The 18,358-nt window shown below is 38.5% G+C and overlaps 1 protein-coding gene across 3 annotated transcripts in view; it reads right to left on the bottom strand.

Annotated features, from left to right (window-relative positions):
* Positions 1–18,358, bottom strand: part of e2f2 (E2F transcription factor 2) — a 49,708-nt gene that overhangs the window by 27,248 nt on the left and 4,102 nt on the right. The window contains exons 2-3 of one of the 3 annotated variants that reach the window (XM_088433976.1): positions 11,045–11,189; positions 8,769–8,883 (exon numbers count right to left, since the gene is read on the bottom strand). The gene's annotated coding sequence lies outside the window, so the exon portion shown is untranslated. Of the gene's footprint in view, positions 1–8,768; positions 8,884–9,873; positions 10,325–10,784; positions 10,804–11,044; positions 11,190–18,358 lie in introns of those variants that run through there. The other 2 variants (XM_088433977.1, XM_088433978.1) reach the window with 2 other exon arrangements.

Genomic DNA, 18,358 nt, shown 5'->3' with positions numbered 1-18,358 from the left:
ATTTTTGAGATGCATTTTAACAGGATTGCTACATTGATTTTCCTGCAATTTTTGCAACATTCCGTTGAGTGCCGGCCAAACTATGTCAGCAAACAAAAAAATCTTTGTTGACTTGTGTTTCACCTCAAGACAGTTGGTGGCGGTAGAGACCAGTTAATGTCTTAGTCTTATCCACGTCACAGACTACAAACACAGACCATACCATTTGTTTGTTTTTTTTTGTGGGTGTTGATCAATTTAACTTACATATGTGTTGACAGAAATGATGCTGAACAATTTTCAGAGCCAATCAATGACATCATCGGCACCGCTACCCATCATCAGTCTTGCATCAAATGGCAAATATATCGACCAATCACACTCAAGCCTGTCAGATCGGCGTGAAGTCTAAAAAAAACATGAGACTTCTCAGGATTTCATTGAACACATTGTCTACTTAAAAAAAAAAGCAGTCTTTTTAATGTTCTAAGGTTGTAATGGCAAAAACGTTTTAAAAACCTACTGTATGGAAAGTAGGTAGGCACCGATAGGATCTGCAGTGTTAGACAATGACCATAAAAGGAGCTTTCGAGGTTTCCACTTTTTCTTTTCTTTAGTTGCACGGCAATGTTAGGCTAACCTCCCACTGACTTATCCGCAGCATCTGGCAAGCGTTAGGCCTCACCTGAACTCGATGCGCTGAAATCCGAGCAGCACCGGTCCAGATATGGTTGCCAGGTCTATTTATTTGTGTCCGCTGACGATAGTGGACATTTGTTTTTGGTCTATATTTTTTTTTACTCAATGTAACTACTCTACTAAGTCCTGCTGTCCTCAGTTGAGGACATTATAGCATTTTTGATGGTGTGTCATGTTCTGGTTGGGATTTAATTGAGCAAAGTTTACATACTTCTCGTCTACATCAGTGGTTCTCAAATGGAGGTACGATTACCCCTGGGGGTACTTAAAGGACGTTCAGGGGGTACTTGAAATTATAAATAAAACAAACATGTGAAAACCCTTTAAAAGTAATTGTTGAATTAATGAGTTGTTTCAGGAAAATATAAGTTCATAAAACAACATTTTAATTTCAGTAGGTTATTCAATTTCATCATAGTAAAAAGCCAAATTCTCCCCCATACTAGAATGGTTCGACCCAACTTGTCATGTGACAGCGCTCGTTACCTGTCAAATTAATGATTTATTTTTATGAACACATCTCTACTATCATTCCAAAAGACGACTTTTTAGGTTGAATATTTTTCAATGGACAAATATTTCTAATTATTTATTTTTGAGAAAAGGCCTGACATTTTATGTTAATATTTTTTGTGGACAAACATTTATAAATAATTAAGTTAATGATTTTTTTGTGAAGAGCTCTCTACTGTACGCCAAAACAGGTTGCTTTACGTTTAATATTTTTCCGTGGACAATTATTAACAGAATTTTTTTTTAGAACAGGTTACATTATCTCAAATGCATTCACGTCAAATTAGGATTTTAAACTTGCAAAGAAAGTGTGTGTGGAAATTATTGTGTAGTGTGGTGTTAAAGTATGACAAATACGCCTTTAAGAGGCGGAACCTTCTGGGGTGTCACATGACATTGAGTAGTGGGCGTGTGAATATCGGTGTGTGAGCCGTGGGTGACAGCAGCTCATAAGGCTTTACGATAAGTAAAATGTAGGAATCTATTTTTAAAAAACGATAGCTACAAATCGCCTCACGCGGCCCTTTGTTAACAGCAACCGACGAGTTCAAAAGAAACAAAAACAGACCAATGAGACAATAAGAGCACACTCCCTACGCAGCTGCCGAATTTTTTTTTTTTCCAGAGAAGCTATTTCCTGTCAAAAGTCTGACAAGGGAATAATGATGGCTTTGATTGGGCCCCCAGTTAACGGGAGGCACTTCCTGTTGCTTTGTATTGCTTTCATTGTGAGGCGGCGGGGTGGGGTTAGGATGGGGGGGTCGAGGCAGGGTTTTAGGGAAACAGCTGCTGGAGATGACACAGTCAAGAACATCCCTGTGACCCCCCCCAACACTCACACATACTATATAGAAGAAATACCTTCTAGTTTTGTAATATTACACATCATTTTTTATAACATGGTCTTAAAACATTGAAGACATTTTCTTGGTTCATTTTTTGCAGCTTTTTTCTCAAACAATATATATGTTTATTTGTAAGTTAAGAACGTTTATTCCTTAAATTTATGTCTTATTTTTTGTGTATTTTTGAATCAAGGTATGTTTTTTTTCCATTGAAAAAAATCTACAAATTAGTATTGACAGCTTACGTTTACTTTCTGTTGCACATGAAAAAAACAAACACTCATATTGCATTTTTGTAATCAACTTCCTTCTCAGCATAGTATCATTATTAGCCATTCTATGCAGAGGATAAATAAAATATAACTGGATATTTTTTTCTGCCTGCAGGTTTCTTCTGAAGTAGTAATGTTCATTCTTTTGTTCAAAGGACGAATGTGCTGCAACATAGATGCTAATTGGTGTTAGCATTCAGCTAGCAAGGCATTAGCTAATGTCAATTTTATATTCGAGGATGAAAGTGTGTATGAAATGATTAAAGGTGAATACATTATATTACAGGGCGAGCACTGGTGTCTCGTGTATTACATTATATGCCAACAATATGACCTTTTTTGTATCTTAAATTTTCTCGTTACTAGAGACAGTATTTTTCCGCGTACGTTCGTAAGTAGAGCTACCAGCTGATGTGTAACATATTGCAGACACATGAATTGCGTTTTTTTTTTTAAACAATCTTTCTGGACAAATCTGCCCTTGTGATGGATTCTTTAGCGTTCTTTCGGGTCGCTTGCGTTTCAAAGGCCGCATTGATGAGGAGCAGACATTAGAGGGCGCGTCGGCGGTTGCGTGTGCCCAGCAGCAGCAGCAGCCGCGGGGGTCACAGCATCAAATGCCGGGGCTAATTGAACTCGGGGTCACCGGCGTGCATCGCTGATCGTGCGCGCCGCTTAGCATATCTTGATAACATCACAACCGCAATTACGCACAAGGTGGCAAGATAGCTTATCAGCGTTTTAGTAGGGTGTACTTGCTACGGGAAAGTTTAGCGCCGTAAAAAGGCAATGCGGTGGTGCCTTAAACGAGAAGGACAACTTTCAAGTTTTTGGAGACGTGAAGCTTTCCTTCAGGAACTTTTTTTGGTTTTAATAAGTTTCAAGAAATAAAATAATTACAAGATAACAAATGTTGCCGTACTGCAACAGATTTTTTTTTGTGCACACACTTTGCAAACTATACACACTGCATTTTTTCGCCGAATTTTGTAAATGCTTTCAGAGGTGGAATAATCAGTTATTCATGAATATTAATTTTTCCTTCAACCACTCAAATTGTTCAGTTCTATCCATACATATGTAGGTTAAATTTATTGACACACACAAAAAATTGTAGCCTGTGACGTGACGATGACACTTTATGACTTAGCCATGAAGTGGTCTCTACCGCCACCTACAGTCTTGAGGTGAAACACAAGTCAAGAAAGAATTTTCTGTTTGCTGACATAGTTTGACCGCCGCTCAACGGAATGTTGCAAAAATCGCAGGAAAATCAATGTAACAAATCCTGCTGAAATCCATCTCAAAAATTGTAATTATAATGGTTTTATATGGTCCAAAATTTGGATAATGATTATTTTTGGACACAAAATCCTGCATGTCCAGCTGCAATCACGTAGAGATGTTAGAATCATTGCATTTTGAAATTTTACATGTTTTATTCATCTTCTGGAAATTTCAGCTCCCTAGTCTTTGATTTCCCATTGATTTTTTTATGATATCATTCAAAAAAAATCTAAGGAATTTGGCAAATAATGCCACAAGGGTTAATTAAAAAATATAAAATACATAAAATAATGTATATTTTGGTGATTTAATGCTTAGGATTTGAGTTATAGGCAGAATACAGTTTTATCTATGCTATTCTTTAGTAGTAGAGAGAAAAAACACTGTCCGTTTTTTTTTTTTGGCTTATTTTTCGGAGCGGAACATATTTTAATGTCATTATTAGCGATGGGCGAGTACCAATAAAGTATCAGGATCAAAATGATACCTCACCAAGATGTCGGTACTCGAGATACTAGCATCGGCTGCTCTGTTGAAGAAATTTTACGAGCACAAACCAGAACAATAGAACATTGCCAGAAATTTCGTAGAATTTTAAGGAAAACTAAACATTTGGAAATGTAGGGCTTTCGTTAAAATGATCTGTTTTATTTTTTAGGAGACATTTTGTGTATGAAAAGTACTAGCGGGATTGCTACTTGGTATCTGTGACTACTTAAGAGTTGAGTACTAGCGGTGGTATCAGTTTGATAAAAGTGGTATCGCACATCTCTAGTCATTATATTTTTCTTCTATTGCATTAAACATCCCAGAAAATATAATTTTATTTGATTTATTTTGCTGATTCAAATGAAAGTGATTGGAATTTTGCCCATGTGTCTAATCTAATGACTTTTTGACCCGGGTGACATGCCGATGAAGAGTGAAGAAGCATTTTTTGATCACTTATTAACTGCCTGCCTGTTTGTGTGTGTGTATGTATGTGTGTGCGTGCACTCTTCTTTGTGTTCCTCTTTCCTCTATCACACTTCTCTGTAGCGTCACCTCTGACCTGCTTGCCTGACCTCCCCAGCCTTTACTCCTTCTTGCTCATCCAGCTGTGGAGCAGGCGACGTGTCTGCATGTGTGTGTGTGTGTGTGTGTATCTGCAATAAATCCCGGAGAAACAGTGTGCACTTTGACTGACAAAAGCCAGCAAGCACGTTGTTTGTTGCCTCTTATCTTGCCTTTAATAATGACGATCACATGCTCACTAACACAGTGGACCCTCCAAAGTCCAACCCAATGCCTTTTTTGTTGTTGTTTGAACTGTTTTTTTTCTAAATAGTTATATGACTATGCAAAAAGTAAACTCTTTCACAACCATTGGTGAATATAGACATCTGAAATCCATTTTTAAAGGCGCTAGCAGCGAATGAGTTGATTATTCTAATAATTATTCTGGGATTTGTTTTGCCGTTTCACAGTAAAAAAAATTCACTCATTTGCTGCCATTGACGTTCATGCACGTTAAAGCTCTATCTTTATTACGCAGACCAGTCTAACGCAATTAAACACCTGATGTTGCAGTGTAACTCTGTATCTATGCAGGCTGTATCTACATATTATACATATGATGCATTTTTCACAAAAACAAGTTTACGTCTCCGAAAATGAAATGAATGAAAAGTGAGGTAGAAATCCCCAAAAAACCATGTAAATAAATGGGCATGCACACCTACAAACACACAGTATCTATATAAATATATACAGTATCTATATAAATAACATGTAGCACACACACACAAAAAAAAAAAAATATATATATATATATATATATATATATATATATATATATATATATATATATATATATATATATATATATATATATATATGTGTGTGTACACAAATATATACAATACATACATTTGTATATACATATATATGAATATTGTACATATATGTATGTACAATATATTTAAAGAATAGAGACACATTTCCCTAAATAGACATGCCTTATACTTTCTTAAACATATTCTGTTCTAATTTTTCTTGCTGTTGAATGTGGAGAAACCAAAGGGTAAACAATTATATTCCAAAGAGTACAACTCTCACTCCAAAATAGCTATTTTCTTTCTGGCAACATTGCATTTTGTAATAAAAACATTGATTTTTTTGGGGGGGTTTTGCCCTTTAACCAGATTCCTTGCTCCCTCTAGAGGAGAGCAGACAAACTACACACACAGCAGTCGCACATCCAGTTGGAAAATTAAGGATGGAGTTTTTTTGTGCCTCGTCATATTAGTCAGCAATTCGTCTATATATCATAAAAACACTTAGGAAGCGTCGTCCAATCGTTTTCCTCATTTTTCCGTCAAGTACATTTTACTGATAACAATGCGCCAAACCTACGCCCAATCGAATTTCTTCTCCGGTTTTGGTTGCGTTTGAACCCGCCGGGTCGCCCAGCACACAGGGCCTCCTTTTGGTTCCCTCCCATCCCGCTCGCTCTCTCTTCCTCTGCTTCCTCTAGCTCGCTCTCCCCCCTGCTAGGATCCCCACAGCTGCGGCGACCAGGTGCGTTCCGCCCCACACACACACACACGCACACAGCAACGGACCGAGCAGGAAATGCCTAATACCAGTTTTAGAATGATGCCACTATGCCAGCTTGTCAGCGAGAAAAGACGACATTGAGACATGGAGTGAAAGTGACAGAGCCCGGAGAGAAGCCAGATGAATGTATTTGCGTGAAATGATCACTTTTGAAAATGTCTCCTAATCCTTACCCGCTGCTTGGGTCAAATCTGACAGCAATCAAAACAAAAATACCTTTAAAGTTCATTATTTTACCGTTACATTTTATTGTCATATACATCGTGATACTGCGCAACCAAATTCTTGCTCCGTTCACTTTCTCGAGCAGACTACATTCCACAATCGAGCAAATAATAAAGTAGGCAATAAAACGAAAAAACAGTGAGAGCAATACGGGCAATAATAATGAACCACTAATAAATAAACTTACTTCCTGAGCATATTATGGAGTAGATGGAGTGGAAGAATATGTATACATGTGAGGATGATAGTGCAAAATATTTATTTAGCAGCTTTCCTGCACTGTGCAGGATTTGTAAGGCGCACGTGTGCGTGCGGTAAAGTTGGTTGTGAGGCAGATTAGAGTGTGGAAAAAAAATACTGATTAATCTTCTGATTTATTTAAAAAATTTGAATAAATAAAATAGCATTTGTTTCCCCCCAATGGATTTCATTAAGTGTCAGTGATTAGCATATTCTCACTATTTACAGGTCAGCCTTGTATCTATTCCCATGAATGTCTTTTGGTTCCCAGAATGCATTGCATGGAGCAATTAATGCAGTTATAAGGACACATTCATTCTTATCCAATGGCTGTATGTTAGTAGTGACTTATTTAAAACCTTCAAACTTAATTTACATTGGATTATGTGTTGTTTTTTTAAATAAATCATGATTTTGGGTTGGTAGTGACATCCAAATTTCAAAATACATATTTGCAAAGCTTGCTATGGATTTATGTGTAATAAATGCCAGTTTTACTTTTACACAATGGTTAGTCTGTAAGAGTAAAAATGTAAAATTATTGGCAGATATAAGACCTTGACCTGGTTATTTTTGGGTGATGTCTGAAAGGACATAATCGTCTGATTAAACGGGTCGAGCCCTAAAAAAGAATAGCCACATTGTGCTTTGAAATCAACAGTAAAACTGATTTGATGATCGCTTAGCTCAACAAGTCACGCCTTCTGTCTGATTGGTTGCGCTACCTCGGGCGCAGTGGTTTACTGCAAAGGTAATAAGAGGTAGAATATGGAGCCGAAGAGGCATTTTTTTTTTTTTTTTTTTTTAATCCTAGTGCTCATTTTACTTGTGCACTACTGTGCTGACAGGTTGAGCCACCTGTCTTATAGGGATTGACATGTCAAAAAGTCTCAGTGTGCACAAGTGTGACTTGACGCGTGGGTGGATACACATGTGTTCTTATCAAGAGGAGTGAAGGGGTGTGTGGGGGGGGTGGTACCAGTTATTTCGGTCTGTGGCTCACCACAGACCCAGCCGTCTTCTTGCAGCGTGACAGAGATGTGCAATAATCTAGTTTAAAGTTGCGCTAAGGAAGAATTGTTTCCTTAGTTAGCTCAAGGGCTCCCCCATCAGTTGTGAAGCGGTAAATGTATGTGTTCATCTCAATTTTAAACCTTTGGTTGCCAATCGATGAGCCAAGGAGCACTAATATTTTACGGGACGCCACTAAAAAAAAAAAGCCACAAAAATTGGATTCACTTATCTTCCTGAGACCGAGCTTATTCGTTTGTGTCCACTGTTGTGTCCATTTTGTCTTAGCAAGACATCAAAGTGAATTGCATCCCAACCACATGCGCAATCGCTGGAAAGGCCAAAATGTCCTCTGCTGAGCACAGTAGGATTTATTGGGGTAGTCTAAATGATATGGAAGAAAAACAAACGTCCATTACAGAGGACACACATGAATAGGATGGGTCTTAGGAAATACAATAGTTGTAATTGCCGATAGTTGCTGGTATCGCTTTGTTGGAATTACCTTGAACTAAACATGAAATGATACAAAAGTAAGAACAAATTAGCCTATAATGATATTTAAGGAGGAAAAATGTATTCCCAAGCGGGCCGAACCAATAGAATCATGCTATACATTTGTATAACTTTAAATCAACAACTTAAAATGTATTATTCTTTTTTAAATTCTGTTGAAAATAAAACAAGTAGAACCTCACGACTAATCATAAAATATTAACATTACTATTAATCATAAAACATTTCAAGTTTTTCATTATTAAAAAAAAAATCATTTCATTTTTATAATTTATACTTCATTTTTATACTTGCAGGCCAGAATCAGCCCCCGGGCCATATATTTGACACCCCTGCCCAATAGTATTGCATTCATGTGGAAACGTCAGAAAATCATAGCTAACAACTAATTTGTGGTAGCTAAGTGAGTGATCACGAAGCTCCGCCCCCTCTTGACTTTAAACAAACACTTTCCAAGATTGCTTTAGCTTCGTATGACAAAAATTAAATACTTGATTAATTTTACATCTAATTCATCTGAAAAAATCTTGATAATGTGACGGGACATGTCTGGTGTCCGTTGTTGTCCTTCAGGGGTCCTCACCTGGGTCAGGGCCGTCCTGACGAATCTGGCCAGCAGCAGCAGCAGATGAACAACAGCGACCCCTGCAGCCTCGGAGGGCAAGCCCATACTTTCCACCTTCCAGCCACTCCACACTCTGAAGGCCAAAGTGAGCATGTACAACTGAGACAGAGACTCGTTGTCCTACGAGGACAAACAAATGTGGCACTCAAACTTCACATTTACAACCTAAATTCTTTTCGAATGTGACCCAGGTCACTTGGTTATGTGATCTTGAAACCGACCCATATCCGATCTTTTGTCTTCCGTCTGAACGGGCAGGTCGCTTTCACGCGACACGGACGAGACCAACAAGCGACAAACCTATTCAAACAATTCTGTGCTCAATAAGGCGGCAGCAATTCAGAAAAAAATAAAACAACACTGGGGCAGTTCATAATAACAGTGGGCCCCCGGTTTACAACGTCCCTGCCTTACGTTTTTTTTTACTTTACAACGTGGACTTTTTTCTTGTCCCCCTTTACAGCATTTTTCCCGCTTTACAACATCAACAACTGTCATGGCTTTGGGGTTGGCTGTGTTTATGTTTGCCTCCCTCTTCAGGCGTTTTTAGATAATTGCCCTTATTTTCTGGTCGCGTCAAACTGCCTGCACTGCAATGCACTACAATACTGGTCTGCTATTGGTCGGCGTCACGGTGCCACTACAATGCCGATATGCTAATGATTTGATCTGATGTGAGTACTTACAAAATCAAATTTATTGTGCATTTTAGTGCTTAATTCAAACTTAAATTGGTTAGCCATGGGTCCCAAGATTGCTAGTTAAAGGGAGAAGCAAGAAGATGATTAATATGGAAACGAAGCTGGTAAAACATGCATACATGCATGTTATATATAAGTAGCACTTACTATACTTTTTGGTTACCAATTTTTAATATGGATATACAATTTTGATGTTTTCACCTGGGGTTTTACATGCATTAGCTAATCAAAATAGCTTTCGATTACCCGCCATAAATTTCGCCTGACGATCTCAACCCTGGAACGGACTAATTTCATATAGACAGTTCACACAAATAGAAACATGCAACCTGCCGACACCTCAAGGACATCCGCATTCTCACCTCAAACTTTTCCACCAACTGCTTTGACTTTGTTAGGCCAGAGTTTCCACCGGATGTTTCTTGAGGTGGCTTTTGTTTCTAAAAAACATTCTTAAAAACTCAAGCCACACAGGAGGTGCCTTGTGAACTCATCGCTTGAATATAACGTCGACAAGAATTTGAAAAAATGACCCAAAAACCCAAAATAGAACTGTGTGAGGGTTAAAGTTACCTTTAGTTTTAGTTCTAAATAAGATATTATTGTCTAATTACTTAGTGGAAGAATAGTTAGTACACTCGAATCATAGTTAAGAGACCTGAATTCAAACCCAACTGGCTCTCGCCTTCCTGTGTGGCGTTTGCATGTTCTCCCCGAGCCCGTGTGGCAGGTGTATTGGACATACTGAATTGTCCTTAGGTGTGATTGTGTGCGTGACTGGTTTTTCGTTCCTCCGTGCCCTGTGATTGACTAACAACCAAATCAGGGTGATGAAATGATTCAACTTAAAGTGTCCTCTTTTGAGATCATAGTAGAGACGTGTTCACAAAAATAAGTCATTAACATGACAGGTAACGAGCGGTGGCACAGGACAAGTTGGATCGAACTATCCTACGATGAGGGAGATTGAGTTTTGACAATAAGCAAATTGAATAACCTACTGAACATAACATTTGTTTGATGAACTTATATTTTCTCGAAACAATTATTTTTAAATGATTTTCGCATGTTTGTTTGTTTTATTTAAAATCCCGAGTACCTCCTGAAGTTCTTTCAAGCACCCCTAGGGGTACCAGTACCCCCATTTGAGAACCACCGGGTGAATACATCTGATGATTAAGTCGGAAAAAAACCGAAATGTGTCATCAATAACCAGAATGAATTTGTAGTATACTTTCAGACGACGCACACACGCGCGCACGCACGCACACACCTGTGTAGCAGGAAGAGCGTGGGCGTTAAGAAGCAGCTGCTCTGAGATGATCATCTGACTGTTTTTCATCATCGTCAAAATCATAATCATCACCATCTTTTCATCTCTATCATCTTCCGGCATGCTCAGTGTCCCCTCTACACCGACACGGAGAGGAACGTGCCCTGAGTCGGTATCGGCTGGAGATCTGTTGCGGATGGAAAAAGCGCAGGCCCGGCTTGTGAAAACACGACATGGCTGCACGTCCCCCTTTTGTGCACCTGAGAAAGCCGAAGGTTGCGCAAGGCCGCTTTCCTGTCTTGTGTTGAAACGGAGGGCTCGCTAGCATGCTGGCAACAGCGGCGGGGCGAGGCGAGGCGTGGCGTGGCGAGGCGTGGCTCGCATGCCAGCAGATGCAGATGGACGCTGCAGATAAAGACAAGATGGGAAGAACTAAGATATGTTATTGGAAATCATAAAAAAAAAAAAAAAAAAATGTGAAGGATATGCAGGACTTTCCATGTGGGCTATTCAGCTTTGCCTGAAGGTGATAGTTCAATTATTTAGTCATTTTCAGGAGTAAAAAGTTCCTATTTTACTATATTTTATTAATTTGATCAAATTATTTGGCACGCGCAATGAATACTTTTAAAAACATATTTTACACTTGCTGTCGACTGGAAATGACATCATATGTTCGAGGCTCGGGTAACGACCAATCAGGGCTTATTATTTGGTCATGTGGCTTCCCAACCCGAGTGGTGATTGGTCGTTATCCAGGCGTTAAGCAATTTTCAATAGAAAGTGTTTTTAAAGGTATTAGTTGGATATGAAAAATACATTATTAATCAAATTAATTCGAGTCGTTTTTATTTGACTCCTGAAAATAAGTGACCTATCACTTAAGTACAAGTACCTTAAAACAACAAAGATTTCGCTCCTTAGTTATTTAGTTTTGTTTTGATTAGTTTTAGTATTTTTTTTCTTTTAATACATGGAATATTTGTTTAGTGTATGATTAAAAAATATGTCAGTATATACTGCAAACTATTCCATAAAAACTAGAGTATAAATGCAATTAACTCATTAATGATATTGACAGAAATGACAGACATTTTCACCATAATAATAATCACGTTTTTTTTGTGTTTTTTTTAAATGATGATGATGAATAATTAATGAGATTGCAATACATTTTTGAGTTTTTTTTCCTCTCTTTTTTTTTTTTATTTATAATTTGGCAACTAGATTATTTTTATTAAAAGGAAAGTCAAGCCCAAAATTCTCTTCACACTATTCTGGCTAATATTGCATCAGCACCCATTTTATCCATCTTACAAGGCGTCCATTTTGCCACTTAACGTCAACTAAAAATGACATCACAGTTACTCAAGGCTCAAGTAACAACCAATCACGGCTTACTTGTTGTTTGGATTTGGTCATGTGACATTTGCAGCTATGACAACTCAGCTTGCTAACGTCGCACGGCCAAACTCAGAAAGCAGGTGAGCTATAATTGGTCGTTTTCCCTGTGCAACTGTGATGTCATTTGAAGGGTCAAATTTCAGCGATTATTTGTACACAAAAGTCAATGTCGCATTCTTTCTGGAAAATCACATGATTAGGCCCTTGTTGCTAGGTAGAATTCCGTAAATGCGAGCCATTTTGCCCATTAAAACCTCGTCGTCCCCCCCCCCCCCTGTTGCTAAGTGGCAATTGTGATGACTCTCTGCATTTATTTCTGCATTTCCTGCGTGCGTGTGTCACGCGCTGCCAGTGTCAGCTAGCATGGGCGGACGCACACTGGCTACCAGGTGCACAGTGCGGGAAGTGCGCCAATAAGCCGGCGGCCCAGTGAGCAAGCCAACTGGGCCCCACGGCCATGTGCTGCCCTCCTCCATATCGCGTTTAACACAGCTTAGTGGTTCTAAAATGGAGGTTCAAGTGCATTTTTTTGGTTTGGCTATGTTGTACTGAAGCAAGCTTGCAATAGCTCGGGAAACATAATTTGTGAGACAACGCGATTATACAGACGTTATGTGGCAGAGTAAATGGCTGGCTGTATTGGCCTTTTTCTTTTAAGACCTTTTCTACAGCAGCTTATTAGGGTCACCTGACAAGGAAAAAAAAAAAACATTCAATAGCAACTGGTGGGTTTAAGGTGTCAAACTCAAGGCCAGATCCGGCCCGCCGCATCATTTTAAGTGGCTGGCCAAATGCTGATTTGACTTCAAGTTTTTGGTTAAAATACCAAATTTGCAAGTTGTCTTCAACTTAAAATTCAAGAGGAAAAAAAACAAAACATTTTTTTAATCGATTTGATTTGATTTTGTGGAGTTTGCCTGGAATCACATGTGACAAACTGAAGGCTTGGGGGCCAGATCCGGCCTACCGCATCATTTTATGTGGCCCACCAATTGCTGATTTAACTTCAAGATTCTTGCTTGATTCAAAACTTGCAGTTTGTCTTCAACTTTTAAATTTTTTGGTGGAAGAATGGATTTTTTTTGTTCCCAATCTGGTAAAAACACAAGTTTTACATAGGATTTAGAAAAGGATAAAACGCGAGGAGCAATGTCAAAAACAATGAATCGATGTCAGGACGTTTTTCACGCCATTTTCTATCAAACTCACTGAAATTCAGAATAAAATCGAGCATTACGCTGCAAATATTTGTTTGTCGATTTGTTTTTTTTTTTCCCCGTCATGCATTTTTTCGAGCGAGTGCTCAGTTGAAGACGAGGTAGAAATGCCGGACATGCGAGGCCAGCGCACCCCGGGGTTCGCCCTCTTCCCCCAGCTTGCCCCCTAGGGCCGCAGATGCGGCGACCCAGACAAGGCTGCGCTTCTCTGGGCAACACAGAGGCGTTGTGTGCTCCGGTTCCTGGAGCCCCGGTGCTCCGATAGAGAGGCCCTGCGCCCATGCAGGAACCAGAGGGGGGGCGGAGAGAGAGGATGCAAAACACATCTGGCAGCTGCGAAAAACCCTGCGTGCTACGAGAGAGAGGGGGCACGGCGAGTTTGGACCTTCAAAGCATTTTCTCAAATTTTCCGTGAAAAACTCTTGAACACGACTCACTTAAATTGTTAGAATACTGTACCAACACAACAGTAATACGTGTTTAAAGTACTAGTGGAGAGTGCCCCCCGACGTCAGATAAAATAGCAATAAAATCTCAAAATCAATACTTTGATAGCATCTTTTTCTGTCAATCTAGGAGATTGCCCCCTGGTGGCAAGTAAAAAAAAAAAATCTGCAGCTACATCGAGTGCTCAAAACGTGAGAAAACGCAGTGACTAATATTTTAAAAGTTACAGTACATTAGTTAGATTTATACGCCTATTGCTGCTTTTCTTTCAAATTTAACTTTGTGTCGGAGTGAGTAGCTAGCTTACATGCTAGCTTGCCTGCTAGGAGACCAGATTGTAGTTCATTTAAAAGTTGAATACAACTAATCTGGAGTCAAGTACTGATTCTTTCGGGTATCATAGTTTGAGAATCACTTGTCAACACTTGTGCGAGCATAAATCTTGTTCTCGGTGCTTGTCAGAAAAAAAAAAAAAACGAAGCAACGGAAAGCAGGACGTGTTGCATGATGTGTACATGTGTGGGTGCACATCTCTGCAAGGTGTCTCACTTGTTTCTTTGCGTGGGCGCGGACTTGTCGAACAGTAGGCGCGGCGTTCAAGGTGGCGGTGGGCGAGACGCGCGTTCGTTTATGCGTGTGTGGGTTCGGGGGCGTGTGCGACGCACGGCTGAAGCCCGCTCTTACTATAAGACTTCTCACAATGTCTTTTTTTTTGGTTTTGCTTGTTTTTGTAAAATCGAACAAAGTGGCTGGATACGAATGGAGAAAATAGAACGTTAGCGTTTAGATTACACATAGTAGGTCAGTGAGAGGGACGAGCAGCCGGCTGGAGCGCCGCGCTGTTTGCGGCCAGCTGTTGGCCCATTAAAGGCCCATCTGCACACAATAGGCTCAGTCTCACACTCACACACACCCACATATATACATACAAAGCCTGGTTCCTGCCTGTGGGTCATTTTACATTTCTCGTGGCGAATAATAGACAGAAAGTGAATGCACAAGAACAACATGTTGAGTTATACAATCAAAATACACTTGAAATGTATACTTTTTATTCTTTAAATGCCAAAGACGTGTTTTTACGTTTTTAGGGTGCAGACGTTAAACCCAAAGCGCTATTATTTTTTTTTCTATTTATTTCAGTTACTTTCGCTCTTATGTACAAAACTCTTGTTTTATGGCATTTTTTCCAAATTTTTTAAATGCTTTTAAAAGCGGAATAAGTAAAGTTATTTCTTTTTTTTCCCTTCAACTACTCAAATTGTTCATCAGTTCTATCCATACATTTGTAGGTTAAATTTATTGACACACCCACAAAAAAAAATGATAAATGATGATGTTTTATCTGTCTTTGTAGTCCGGGAGGCGATGATGACACTTTAAGACATAGCCATTAACTGGTCTCTACCGCCACCTACTGTCTTGAGGTGAAACACAAGTCAACAAAGAATTTTCTGTTTACTGACATAGTTTGACCTCCGCTCAATGGAATGTTGCAAAAATCGCAGGAAAATCAATGTAATAAATCCTGTTAAAATCCATCTCAAAAATCGTAATTATAATGGCTTTATATGGTCCAAAATTTGGACAATGATTATTTTTGGACACAAAATCTCACACGCCCAGCTGCAATCACATAGAAATGTCATAATCATTGCAATTTAAAATTTTATGTGTTTTAATCATTTGCTGAACATTTCAGTTCATTTTTTTCTTCCCATTGAGTATTTTATGATGTCATTAAAAAAAAAATCAAAGGAATTCCATAATTTGTAACATAATGCCACAAGGGTGAAAGTATTTGATAACTTTCAGCAATTATTTCAGGTTACGAAAATAATGTCAAAATTGTTATCATGCTTCTGCTGAGCTTGCCGATAAGCTGATCGTTTGAATCAGGTTTGTCAGGGAAAGAAATCTGGAAAACGGGCCAGAAACTGGCCCTCGAGGACCGAGTTTATAGCATAAATTAACCTCTAGCTAGCAGTTCTCGAGTGTCCCTGAGAGCAGTTGAATTACTTTTCAGATGTAGTTTATAGACTTAAATCAAAACTACCCACAGATGCTGACACTTCGACGTGGTTGCCGTTGCTACTGATCACTTTTCAACATACTGTATCAGAATTAGCCAAACGTGTCTTCTGTCGTTCTGATGTCATTCGTCATTAAAAGAATGGGGAGAGGCGTGTCTAAAATCTCTCAATTTAAATTTTACTCGAAAATGTTGATATAATTCGGTTAAGCAAAAACATTTGTTCATCCGAGTTTGTTATTGTTTTGATTGTCTTGTACTACTATTGCTAATAGCGATTAGCCTGCATTAGCGATCGCGCCAACCCAGAAACACATTTATCTCCGCGCCTGTTTACGAATTAATAACAACACTTGCGGCTATGCTAGCAAGGAAAAAATCTACCTCTCTTCGACACTGTTGTTAGGGCCTTGGCAGCGTCTAAAATCCTTTTCGTTACGAGATCATTAGCTCGCGCACACGCGCAAAAATAAAAACACGACAATGTGCCAAATGAAATGAAAGCCAGGTGCTTGGGAGCAGCTAGCTGTCCCGACCACATACTTCTCAGTGCGGTTCCGTAGAGCAAGCCGCAGCGCACACACAAACACGCGCGCACGCACGGCTGCATGCAGACACATGCAAAAATATCTGTCCCGATACGAAAATAGGCCCCGAGAGGTTGCACCTGCACCTGTGCCCTGGTCCACACCTACACACAGGTGTCAGGATGTGACACACACATAATAAGAAGAGGGAGGGGGAAATACGAGAGCGGCCTGAAACAAAAGTGCGGTTGACCAAAAGGCTTATTCAGCGATACGATCAGTGCGCGATTTTCATTTTTTACCAGGCCGGGAGGCTGATTTGCTTAAATGTACGCGGACGACAATAAGGGATGTATTCATTTCAAAGTGAACATATTATGGATGTTCACGCAGTGTTTGCTTCATACGGGACATTTTGCGGTTCAGTATGAGAGTACATTTGTGTACGTTGGCGCCGGTGACTCATTGCAGCAAAAGAAATGATGAAGACTCCACAGCTAGATGGAATTCACCTCAACAATGTGTCATTTTCAAAGTTGGATTTATGTAAATGTCACCAGTCAACCTATAAATGATTATTATTTTCATAAAACAGCCTATTGTTATTGTGATTTTCAACAGCTCCTATAATGATGCAACCCAATCAATTAGAAATGCATGAGCGAAAACATTCAGTTAGTTTCATGTAAGATCAATTCTTGACTCAATGTCACACGAACATCTGGCGCCATCATGTGGCCTAAGCCTGTTACTGCATTCCAACTGATCTTAAAACAGCTGTGAATGCTTATGAGATATGTTCATATTACAATTCTACACTTAATTCTTAATAGATGATATATAGTCTAGTGATTCTCAAATGGGGGTACTAGTGCCCCTGGGGGTACTTGAAGGAACTCCAGGGGGTATTTGAAATTTTAAATAAAACAAGGAAACATGCAAAAATCCTACAAAATTAATGAGTTGAATTTATTAAATGTTTCAGGAAAATAATAGTTCATAAAACACATTTTATGTTCAGTAGGTTATCCAATTTTATTATTTTAAAAACCCAGATTGTCCCTCATACTAGAATGGTTCGACCCAACTTGTCACATGCCACCTCTCGTTACCTGTCAAGTGAATTATTTTTTGTGAACAGATCTCTACTCTGAACTTTGAACAGATCCCAAAAGAGGATGATTAGTGTTTAATATATTTCTCTGGAAAAGTACATATATATATATATATATATATATATATATATATATATATATATATATATATATATATATATATATATATATATATATATATATATATATATATATATTATTTATTATGTCTGACACTTTATGTTGTCTTTTTTGTGATTAAATATTTATTAATAACTAAGGTAATGACTTATTTTTGTGAACAGATCTCTACTGCAAACTCAAAAGAAGAAGCTTTATGATTTATATTTTTCCGTGGACAAATACTTATTCATAATTATTTCATTTTGAGAGCAGGTCTTTTTGTTGATTATTTTTTAAGGACAAATATTTATTAATAATTAAGTTAATGATTAATTTTTGTGAACAGAGCTCTACTGTAATCCCAAAAGAGGATGCATTATGATTAACATTTTTCTGTGGACAAATATTAAGATTTCTTTTTGAGAACAGGTCCGACACTTTATATTGATTATTTTTTGTGGACACATATTTATGATTAATTCAATTAGTTGTTTTTGATAGCACATCTCTTGTATGATCCAAAAGAAGACACTTTATTATTTTTATGAAGTTTGAAATGTTCTAAAATTGAATAAATCAGACACTTATGACACATTTGTCTTTTTTTTTTTATATCCCAACATGCTTTGCACCGTTTATAGCTGAAAAACCGCCAAATTGACACCAATTTAAATATTGTCGATTCCATTACTCACTCACCCTATAATTCACAGACATCAATGACTACACT

Source organism: Hippichthys cyanospilos, chromosome 14, assembly GCF_059441005.1.
Source record: "Hippichthys cyanospilos isolate Australia breed blue-spotted pipefish chromosome 14, RoL_Hcya_1.0, whole genome shotgun sequence".
NCBI classification, from domain to species: domain Eukaryota; kingdom Metazoa; phylum Chordata; class Actinopteri; order Syngnathiformes; family Syngnathidae; genus Hippichthys; species Hippichthys cyanospilos.
This window is presented reverse-complemented; position numbering and strand designations above follow the sequence as displayed.